Consider the following 9,418-nt stretch of genomic DNA (forward strand, 5'->3'; position numbering starts at 1 on the left):
AGGGAAGAAAGACTGTGTGCCTGTGAGAATTTCAGGAACAAAGGTGTACAAGCAAAAGCGGTTGTTGCTTTGCAATTTGAAGGAAATGTACGTGTCTTATCAGAAGCAAAATGGACCAGAAATTGGCTTCTCAAAGTTTTGCGAGCTTAGACCAAAATGGTGTGTTACAGTTGGCTCTGCTGGAATGCACTCAGTTTGTGTCTGTACAATACACCAAAATGTCAAGCTTATGCTCACTGGTGCATCAATCAATGAAGACTACAAGGAAATTCTTAGCAAAGCTGTTTGCAGCTTGGAAAACAAGGATTGTATGCTTCATCGTTGTGAAAACTGCCCTGGTCCAGAAGGTGTAGAAGCAGTTATTGCAACATATTTTGAAGATAATGACCCTGAAGAACTGATTGAGTACAAACAATGGATTCATACCGACAGGGATACTTTAGAAACAAAGCAGCTTTCAACAGAAGAGTATGTTGAAGATATTGCAGCAAAAATTTGGAACCTGTCTTGTCATCACTACATTGCCAAGCATCAAAGCCAGCACCTGAAAGCTCTCAAAACTGATTTGAAAGAAGGCGAATTCATAATACTAATGGATTTTGCTGAAAACTATTCATTTATTGTTCAAGATGCAGTGCAAGGCTTTCACTGGGAAAACAGTCAAGCAACAGTTCATCCATTTGTAGTCTACTACTGTGAAAACGAAGAGGTGCAATGTGTGAATCTTTGTGTTATTAGTGACTGCCTTCGACACGATACGATTACTGTCCATGTTTACATTGGAAAAGTAATCAATTACCTGAAGATGCAATTTTCCAAAATAAGCCACATCCACTACTTCAGTGATGGTTCAGCTGCACAATATAAGAATTTCAAGAATTTTCTCAACTTATGCTATCACAAAGAAGATTTTGAAATAACAGCAGAATGGAATTTCTTTGGAACAAGCCATGGAAAGTCGCCTTGTGATGGCATTGGAGGCACAACAAAACGGTTGGCAGCAAGAGCAAGTTTGCAACGTCCATATGAAAACCAGATTCTAACACCCAAAGATCTTTTCAACTTCTGCAATGATAATATCAATGGAATCAAATTCTTTTTCATCAGCAAAGAGGAAGTTGAAGAAGAAAAAGCTTCTCAAGAAGAAAGATTCCTGCAAGGGCACACTCTAGCTGGCACAAGAGAAAACCACCATTTTTTGCCCATTGATATGACGACAATTAAGGTCAGTAGAGTTTCTAATGATGCGACATCTTTTTTGGCCAAAATTAGTGCTGCTGAAGTAGTAGTTCAAGTCATGGATCTTCAGCCTGGGCAGTATGTTGCTTGCATTTATGAAAAGAAATGGTGGATTGGAAACATCGTTGAAATCTCAGTCGAACAGAAAGATGCTTTCATAAGCTTTATGCATCCTCATGGTCCTGCAAGTTCATTTTATTGGCCCTTAAGACGTGATACTTGCTGGATTCCAGAACAACTTATCATTGGTGTTATTCCAGCTCCATCAGTGACATCATCTGGTCGGCAATACAGTTTTCCTGAAAGCATTCTCTTGCAAATCAACGATGCTTCCAGAATGATGAAGTAACTGAGGAAGACAGGCTTGGGAACCTGCATAAAGAAACCCACAATCAGGCTTGGGATCCTGTGGTAAAGACATCCTGTAATCAGGCTTGGGAACCTGCAGTAAAGATACCCACCCGTGGCTGTTACTGCATGGCTATCGGGCGTGGCCCCTATGGCGATGGGGATGCTGGTTTTATTGTGATAACCAGTAATGGCTCAGCCATCATGGACCAACGCAGGGCACTGCGCACACAAAATATAAGATACTTTGACCTGAGTAAATAAGCACTTAATGGAAGCGTTGCAAAAGAAAAATATATCCATCTTGTAGAGCAAGAGTTTCTCTTTCAGATGATACTATTCACAATTAAATCCAGGCTGACTACACTCCTGGAAATTGAAATAAGAACACCGTGAATTCATTGTCTCAGGAAGGGGAAACTTTATTGACACATTCCAGGGGTCAGATACATCACATGATCACACTGACAGAACCACAGGCACATAGACACAGGCAACAGAGCATGCACAATGTCGGCACTAGTACAGTGTATATCCACCTTTCGCAGCAATGCAGGCTGCTATTCTCCCATGGAGACGATCGTAGAGATGCTGGATGTAGTCCTGTGGAACGGCTTGCCATGCCATTTCCACCTGGCGCCTCAGTTGGACCAGCGTTCGTGCTGGACGTGCAGACCGCGTGAGACGACGCTTCATCCAGTCCCAAACATGCTCAATGGGGGACAGATCCGGAGATCTTGCTGGCCAGGGTAGTTGACTTACACCTTCTAGAGCACGTTGGGTGGCACGGGATACATGCGGACGTGCATTGTCCTGTTGGAACAGCAAGTTCCCTTGCCGGTCTAGGAATGGTAGAACGATGGGTTCGATGACGGTTTGGATGTACCGTGCACTATTCAGTGTCCCCTCGACGATCACCAGTGGTGTACGGCCAGTGTAGGAGATCGCTCCCCACACCATGATGCCGGGTGTTGGCCCTGTGTGCCTCGGTCGTATGCAGTCCTGATTGTGGCGCTCACCTGCACGGCGCCAAACACGCATACGACCATCATTGGCACCAAGCCAGAAGCGACTCTCATCGCTGAAGACGACACGTCTCCATTCGTCCCTCCATTCACGCCTGTCGCGACACCACTGGAGGCAGGCTGCACGGTGTTGGGGCGTGAGCGGAAGACGGCCTAACGGTGTGCGGGACCGTAGCCCAGCTTCATGGAGACGGTTGCGAATGGTCCTCGCCGATACCCCAGGAGCAACAGTGTCCCTAATTTGCTGGGAAGTGGCGGTGCGGTCCCCTACGGCACTGCGTAGGATCCTACGGTCTTGGCGTGCATCCGTGCGTCGCTGCGGTCCGGTCCCAGGTCGACGCGCACGTGCACCTTCCGCCGACCACTGGCGACAACATCGATGTACTGTGGAGACCTCACGCCCCACGTGTTGAGCAATTCGGCGGTACGTCCACCCGGCCTCCCGCATGCCCACTATACGCCCTCGCTCAAAGTCCGTCAACTGCACATACGGTTCACGTCCACGCTGTCGCGGCATGCTACCAGTGTTAAAGACTGCGATGGAGCTCCGTATGCCACGGCAAACTGGCTGACACTGACGGCGGCGGTGCACAAATGCTGCGCATCTAGCGCCATTCGACGGCCAACACCGCGGTTCCTGGTGTGTCCGCTGTGCCGTGCGTGTGATCATTGCTTGTACAGCCCTCTCGCAGTGTCCGGAGCAAGTATGGTGGGTCTGACACACCGGTGTCAATGTGTTCTTTTTTCCATTTCCAGGAGTGTATTTTGTAGTAATGGGCTTTGAACTTTGGTAAATAAAGCCATTTGCGCTGACACTGCCAAATTTGAAGAGATTTTGCAAGGCGACTATAAAGCCTGGGTAGTTGGAAATCCAGCTGCATTATGTCCAGCACAAAGATAAGACTTGGTAAAAAGTTCAAGTCCATATCTTTATCTGCAAGGAAATTATTGCAGTCTGAATATTGGTCAAAATTTGTCGCATTAAGTCACGACAGAATTAGGGGTACACTTTGAGTCGACTTGTTTGACCGGATTTTGCATCAGTAATCTTATAATTAATTTCGTTTGAATCAGCACAAAAAACTGTACAGGGTCTCATCTTACTAACCATTCTTATGAATTGGTTTCAATTTTATGAGACCCCAAAAATGGCATTTTGTCTGATGTCGCGCGCATGCGAACTTACTACCCTTCAGACAAGGGGGTGTAGATCAGCAAGTATTGCAGCTAGAGGCTTGAAATCTTGAGAAACTTAATTTAGCACTTGACTAGTGCTACAGATAAAATTTGAAGAAAATTGGAGACATGATGGTGGGAAGGTTTAGACCACTTGGCATGGAATGACCCAGTTCTAAGTTCTAGGGGACTGATGACCACAGCTGTTAAGTCCCATAGTGCTCAGAGCCATTTGAACCATGTCTACAGAGGTTCTCGCTTCCAGGACTAAAGATTACTATAGTACTTGTGCAAAATATATTTGGTCAAGTATCGAGAAGAATTCCAGTCATTGCTTGTCAGCACTGCAACTCCATATGCAACAGCTCCAGTCAATGCTTCCAGCCCACCGAGACAACTACACTCCTGGAAATGGAAAAAAGAACACATTGACACCGGTGTGTCAGACCCACCGTACTTGCTCCGGACACTGCGAGAGGGCTGTACAAGCAATGATCACACGCACGGCACAGCGGACACACCAGGAACCGCGGTGTTGGCCGTCGAATGGCGCTAGCTGCGCAGCATTTGTGCACCGCCGCCGTCAGTGTCAGCCAGTTTGCCGTGGCATACGGAGCTCCATCGCAGTCTTTAACACTGCTGGCATGCCGCGACAGCGTGGACGTGAACCGTATGTGCAGTTGACGGACTTTGAGCGAGGGCGTATAGTGGGTATGCGGGAGGCCGGGTGGACGTACCGCCGAATTGCTCAACACGTGGGGCGTGAGGTCTCCACAGTACATCGATGTTGTCGCCAATGGTCGGCGGAAGGTGCACGTGCCCGTCGACCTGGGACCGGACCGCAGCGACGCACGGATGCACGCCAAGACCGTAGGATCCTACGCAGTGCCGTAGGGGACCGCACCGCCACTTCCCAGCAAATTAGGGACTCTGTTGCTCCTGGGGTATCGGCGAGGACCATTCGCAACCGTCTCCATGAAGCTGGGCTACGGTCCCGCACACCGTTAGGCCGTCTTCCGCTCACGCCCCAACATCGTGCAGCCCGCCTCCAGTGGTGTCGCGACAGGCGTGAATGAAGGGACGAATGGAGACGTGTCGTCTTCAGCGATGAGAGTCGCTTCTGCCTTGGTGCCAATGATGGTCGTATGCGTGTTTGGCGCCGTGCAGGTGAGCGCCACAATCAGGACTGCATACGACCGAGGCACACAGGGCAACACCCGGCATCATGATGTGGGGAGCGATCTCCTACACTGGCCGTACACCACTGGTGATCGTCGAGGGGACACTGAATAGTGCACGGTACATCCAAACCGTCATCGAACCCATCGTTCTATTCCTAGACCGGCAAGGGAACTTGCTGTTCCAACAGGACAATGCACGTCCGCATGTATCCCGTACCACCCAACGTGCTCTAGAAGGTGTAAGTCAACTACCCTGGCCAGCAAGATCTCCGGATCTGTCCCCCATTGAGCATGTTTGGGACTGGATGAAGCGTCGTCTCACGCGGTCTGCACGTCCAGCACGAACGCTGGTTCAACTGAGGCGCCAGATGGAAATGGCATGACAAGCCGTTCCACAGGACTACATCCAGCATCTCTACGATCGTCTCCATGGGAGAATAGCAGCCTGGATTGCTGCGAAAGGTGGATATACACTGTACTAGTGCCGACATTGTGCATGCTCTGTTGCCTGTGTCTGTGTGCCTGTGGTTCTGTCAGTGTGATCATGTGATGTATCTGATCCCAGGAATGTGTCAATAAAGTTTCCCCTTCCTGGGACAATGAATTCACGGTGTTCTTATTTCAATTTCCAGGAGTGTATTTGAGCATCATATCAACATCAGTAGAAAATTACTACCACTGAACGTATACCAATACTGCTTGACAGCGATCGACCGTTTTCCTCGTTATGCTCGACCCTATCCAGTGAAAGATGTAACTGCAGTAGCTATAGCCACGAACCCCTTTTGTGAGAGAGTTGCTCGCTCGTGCGTTGCTCTCCGTGTCGCTGCTGATCAGGGCCAACAGTCCAAATCATACGTCTTCAAGTGCTTTCAGTACTGCTTGCATGAACTGAATTCGAACCCTTGTCTGCCATCCCACTGTTAATGGTCTCTTGGACGGTCTCCATCGCCAATTAAAGGCCACGCACCGATGTCATGGCACAGAGCACTGGACTAACAACCGCCCTATTATCCTATTAGGCTTCCGAACGGCTTTCAAAGATCTCATGAACACAATTGCTAAATTAACTGGCCTGGAGAATTACTCACTCAAATGTCAAAACATGTCATTGAAGTATCAGACTTTGTCCAGCACCTATGCTCGTAGATCTGTAAGTCTCACCCAGCTGCTTTAAAAGGACATACTGTCCAATTACCATTCGTTTTATACGGCTTATTTTCCTGCAAGCAGCGTTTTCTCTGACACGACGCTATTTGAAGACCTCTCTAACCACCGTACGGTAGCTCATACACTGAATTGGAACGCCATGACGAAGCATTCGATACTGACGTCAATGTGTCTTCCGTCACATCCAACGACAGACCTCAGCCGGCCTTTACCCCAAACGAGATGTACAGCGATTCAAAGACAGTAGCTAACTCGCGGACACTAGCTACGTGTCATTTCACGAGGATATTGGATGCACCCAGCCGTCCACCGCCACAGCCTGCGCCTGCGAGTAAACCTCCACTCATCCCTCATTCTAGTTGTCACATGCTCTTCAACCCTAAGCACCGATTAGGCTGGGGGAAGGGGGGAATGATGTGGACTGTGAATCGTCTATTACACATTGAAGATCCAAAGAAACTGGTACGCCTGCCTAACATCGTGTAGGGCCCCCGCGAGTACGCAGAACTGCCGCAACACGACGTGGCATGGACTCGACTACTGTCTGAACTAGTGCTGGAGGGAATTGACAACATCAATCCTGTAGGGCTGTTCACAAATCAATAAGAGTACGCGGGGGCGGAGATCTCCTCCGAACAGCACGTTGCAAGGCATCCAAGATATGCTCAATAACGTTCATGTCTGGGATTTTGGTGGCCATCTGAAGTGTTTAAACTCAGAAGAGTATTCCTGGAGCCACTACGTACAAATTCTGGACATGAGAGGTGTCACATTGTCCTGCTGGAATTTCCCAAATCCGTCGGACTGTTTTGGAATATTAAACCGTGTTTGAAAACTGCACCTTGTTGCCGTAAGACTGTGTTCTAACCTGTGGAATTCCAATACGAGAAAAGCACATTGCTCAGTGGAATACATGACTTCAACCTCTTTCTTCGATACGTTAACCTTCTTTCGCGTTTCAACAGTGGAGTTGAGCGTTTGAGCTGCGACGCATTATTTATAGGCACTTATTTTTAAGTACCGTGATTATAGAGCCGTCTGCTAGCGATTTTTCGAACTGTTTCAAAACTTCTGTATAAATCCTATATAAAACTGTTACGGCTTTCACAATGAATATGCCGTTTGTTGCACTCGTCTATCGTTCTCAGTTTTCGAGATACTTAATTTTTAAATTCAAGGGCTTCTTCACTCGACACCCTGTATGCTGAGCTGACAAATTCTCACACTACACGTTAACGTATCTTTTGAAATCTAACACCTGTACACACATTTGTTGTCTTATTGAGACTAAAGGATCAAACAAGACTGTGGAAATTTCGTACAATAGACTATGAAAAGTAGTACTACTCTTGATACTGGAAGAGTATTTTGTATTGGTGGGGAGTGGAATTCACTGCTTATACGCTCCGTTGTTTCCTTAAATTAGTAGAAATGAATATCGAAATGCGGGGTTCAATAAGGCCACAGCTAATTCCTTCAACAGTCATTGCCCTTACGAGCTAACCGTGCATCTCTCATGATCTCTATGTCGACGACATGTTAACATGTTGAGCTCGGAATCGTTTTTACTTGGCTTTCTGTTGAGGTGACACGAAGATATGACGTGTATTGAGTTAAAGGGTATAAACGGGCGTGCAATGGTGCCCCCTGGTCCAGCAACCCATCCAACGGCTGTATAGTACTTGCCACGTATCGCACAGGCGTTACCGCGAAAAAAATTCGCTCGGCAATTGTCGCCGAACTGAGTAAGTGAACAAAATGGAAGTTCAATTCAGCCTCGCCGAACTGAACAAAATTTGAAATAAAGGCGATACATTATGTACCAATAACTGGCGCACCAGTGTAGATTTGGCAAGCAAACTCATAATAAAGGATACGCATTTGGTTATGTACCCTTAGACTAAATTGTAAGGGAATTCTCAAGGAAATTGAAAAGACCAAACTGAAACGCAAGGAAGCGATTACAAAAGAGAACAGTCAAGGAAATACGCCCTTGAAATGGAAAGACAGAAGACACGTGTTGGTTTCTTTTGAGCAAATATTTGAATGAAATGGAAAACGTGACAGCCACAAGAGCGCTTTATCGAAGACCAAAAGTTGTTGCTGATTATAATAATGGAGAAACTGCTACTGATATTTCCGATCAGATGTTGGCACATAGCAGTACATTGAGGAAGACAGAACAATAGCATCAAAAATTGGCATTCGGTCTTTTTCAAAACCGCTGTTTTGAATGCTTGATATGTATTCCAAGATGTAACGGGACGGAGACCGCCCCCGATAGCTGAGTAGCGCCGGCACGGTAGCTCAGCGTGTTCGGTCAGAGAGCTGGATGGCCTCTGTAATAAAAAAAATAATAAAAAATAAAATAAAAAAAAAACTGAGTGAAAAGATCAACAACGAACTTGAACGGATGTCATGTGACGTCTGCAACGACCAACAATGAACATAATGCAAAAAAAAAAGTGGACAACGCGATAGAATGTCAATTCTAGGGGCCCGGGTTCGATTCCCGGCTGCATCGGAGATTTTCTCCGTTCAGAGACTTGGTGTTGTGTTGTCCTAATCGTCATCATTTCATCCCCATCGAAGCGCCAGTCGCCGAAGTGGCGTCAAATCGAAAGACTTGCACCTGGCGAACGGTCTATCCGGCGGGAGGCCCTAATCACACGACATTTATTTTTATTTAACGGGACGGAAAACGTGAATCACAATATTTCGGAACATGAAGGAACTCCAACCAATATCGATGCAGGAATAATCAAAAAACACTTGGAAACAAAGGAAAGGCGCATTATGTACGTAGATATTGTTCTGAATATTACAAGATAAACACAAAAACTTTCGCGCGCATTGCAGCTAGAAAATTAACTAATCAGTTGGTTACCTTTTGTAATACGTGCAAATCTAACGCTCAGCTTCTAACTGAATGTTAAAATTACACCATTAGTTTTCTGATCTTGATACTGCCGTTCCCTTGCACTGATGGCTTCCAAGGGTGGAGACCACTGTCAAGGTCGCGGGAATGACGGCACGCTTAACATGTTAACGTACTTTTCTTTTCTTACGTTCCGGAGTGAGACAGTGAACAGGAGAATTACGGAGGAGCTGTGTTTTCCACTGACAAAATCAGTGCGAAAGATCTACGAATTGTTTCATTGTTTGATATGGCATGGAAAGAAGAAAGTTCACCTTGCCAGTGTCACACTTATTAAAAGCAAAACAGAGTATGAATCGAACCTTCATGCAGGCTATAATCTCCTTGGAGATGTTCTCTGC

Source organism: Schistocerca serialis, chromosome 4 (genome assembly GCF_023864345.2).
Source record: "Schistocerca serialis cubense isolate TAMUIC-IGC-003099 chromosome 4, iqSchSeri2.2, whole genome shotgun sequence".
Lineage (NCBI taxonomy): Eukaryota > Metazoa > Arthropoda > Insecta > Orthoptera > Acrididae > Schistocerca > Schistocerca serialis.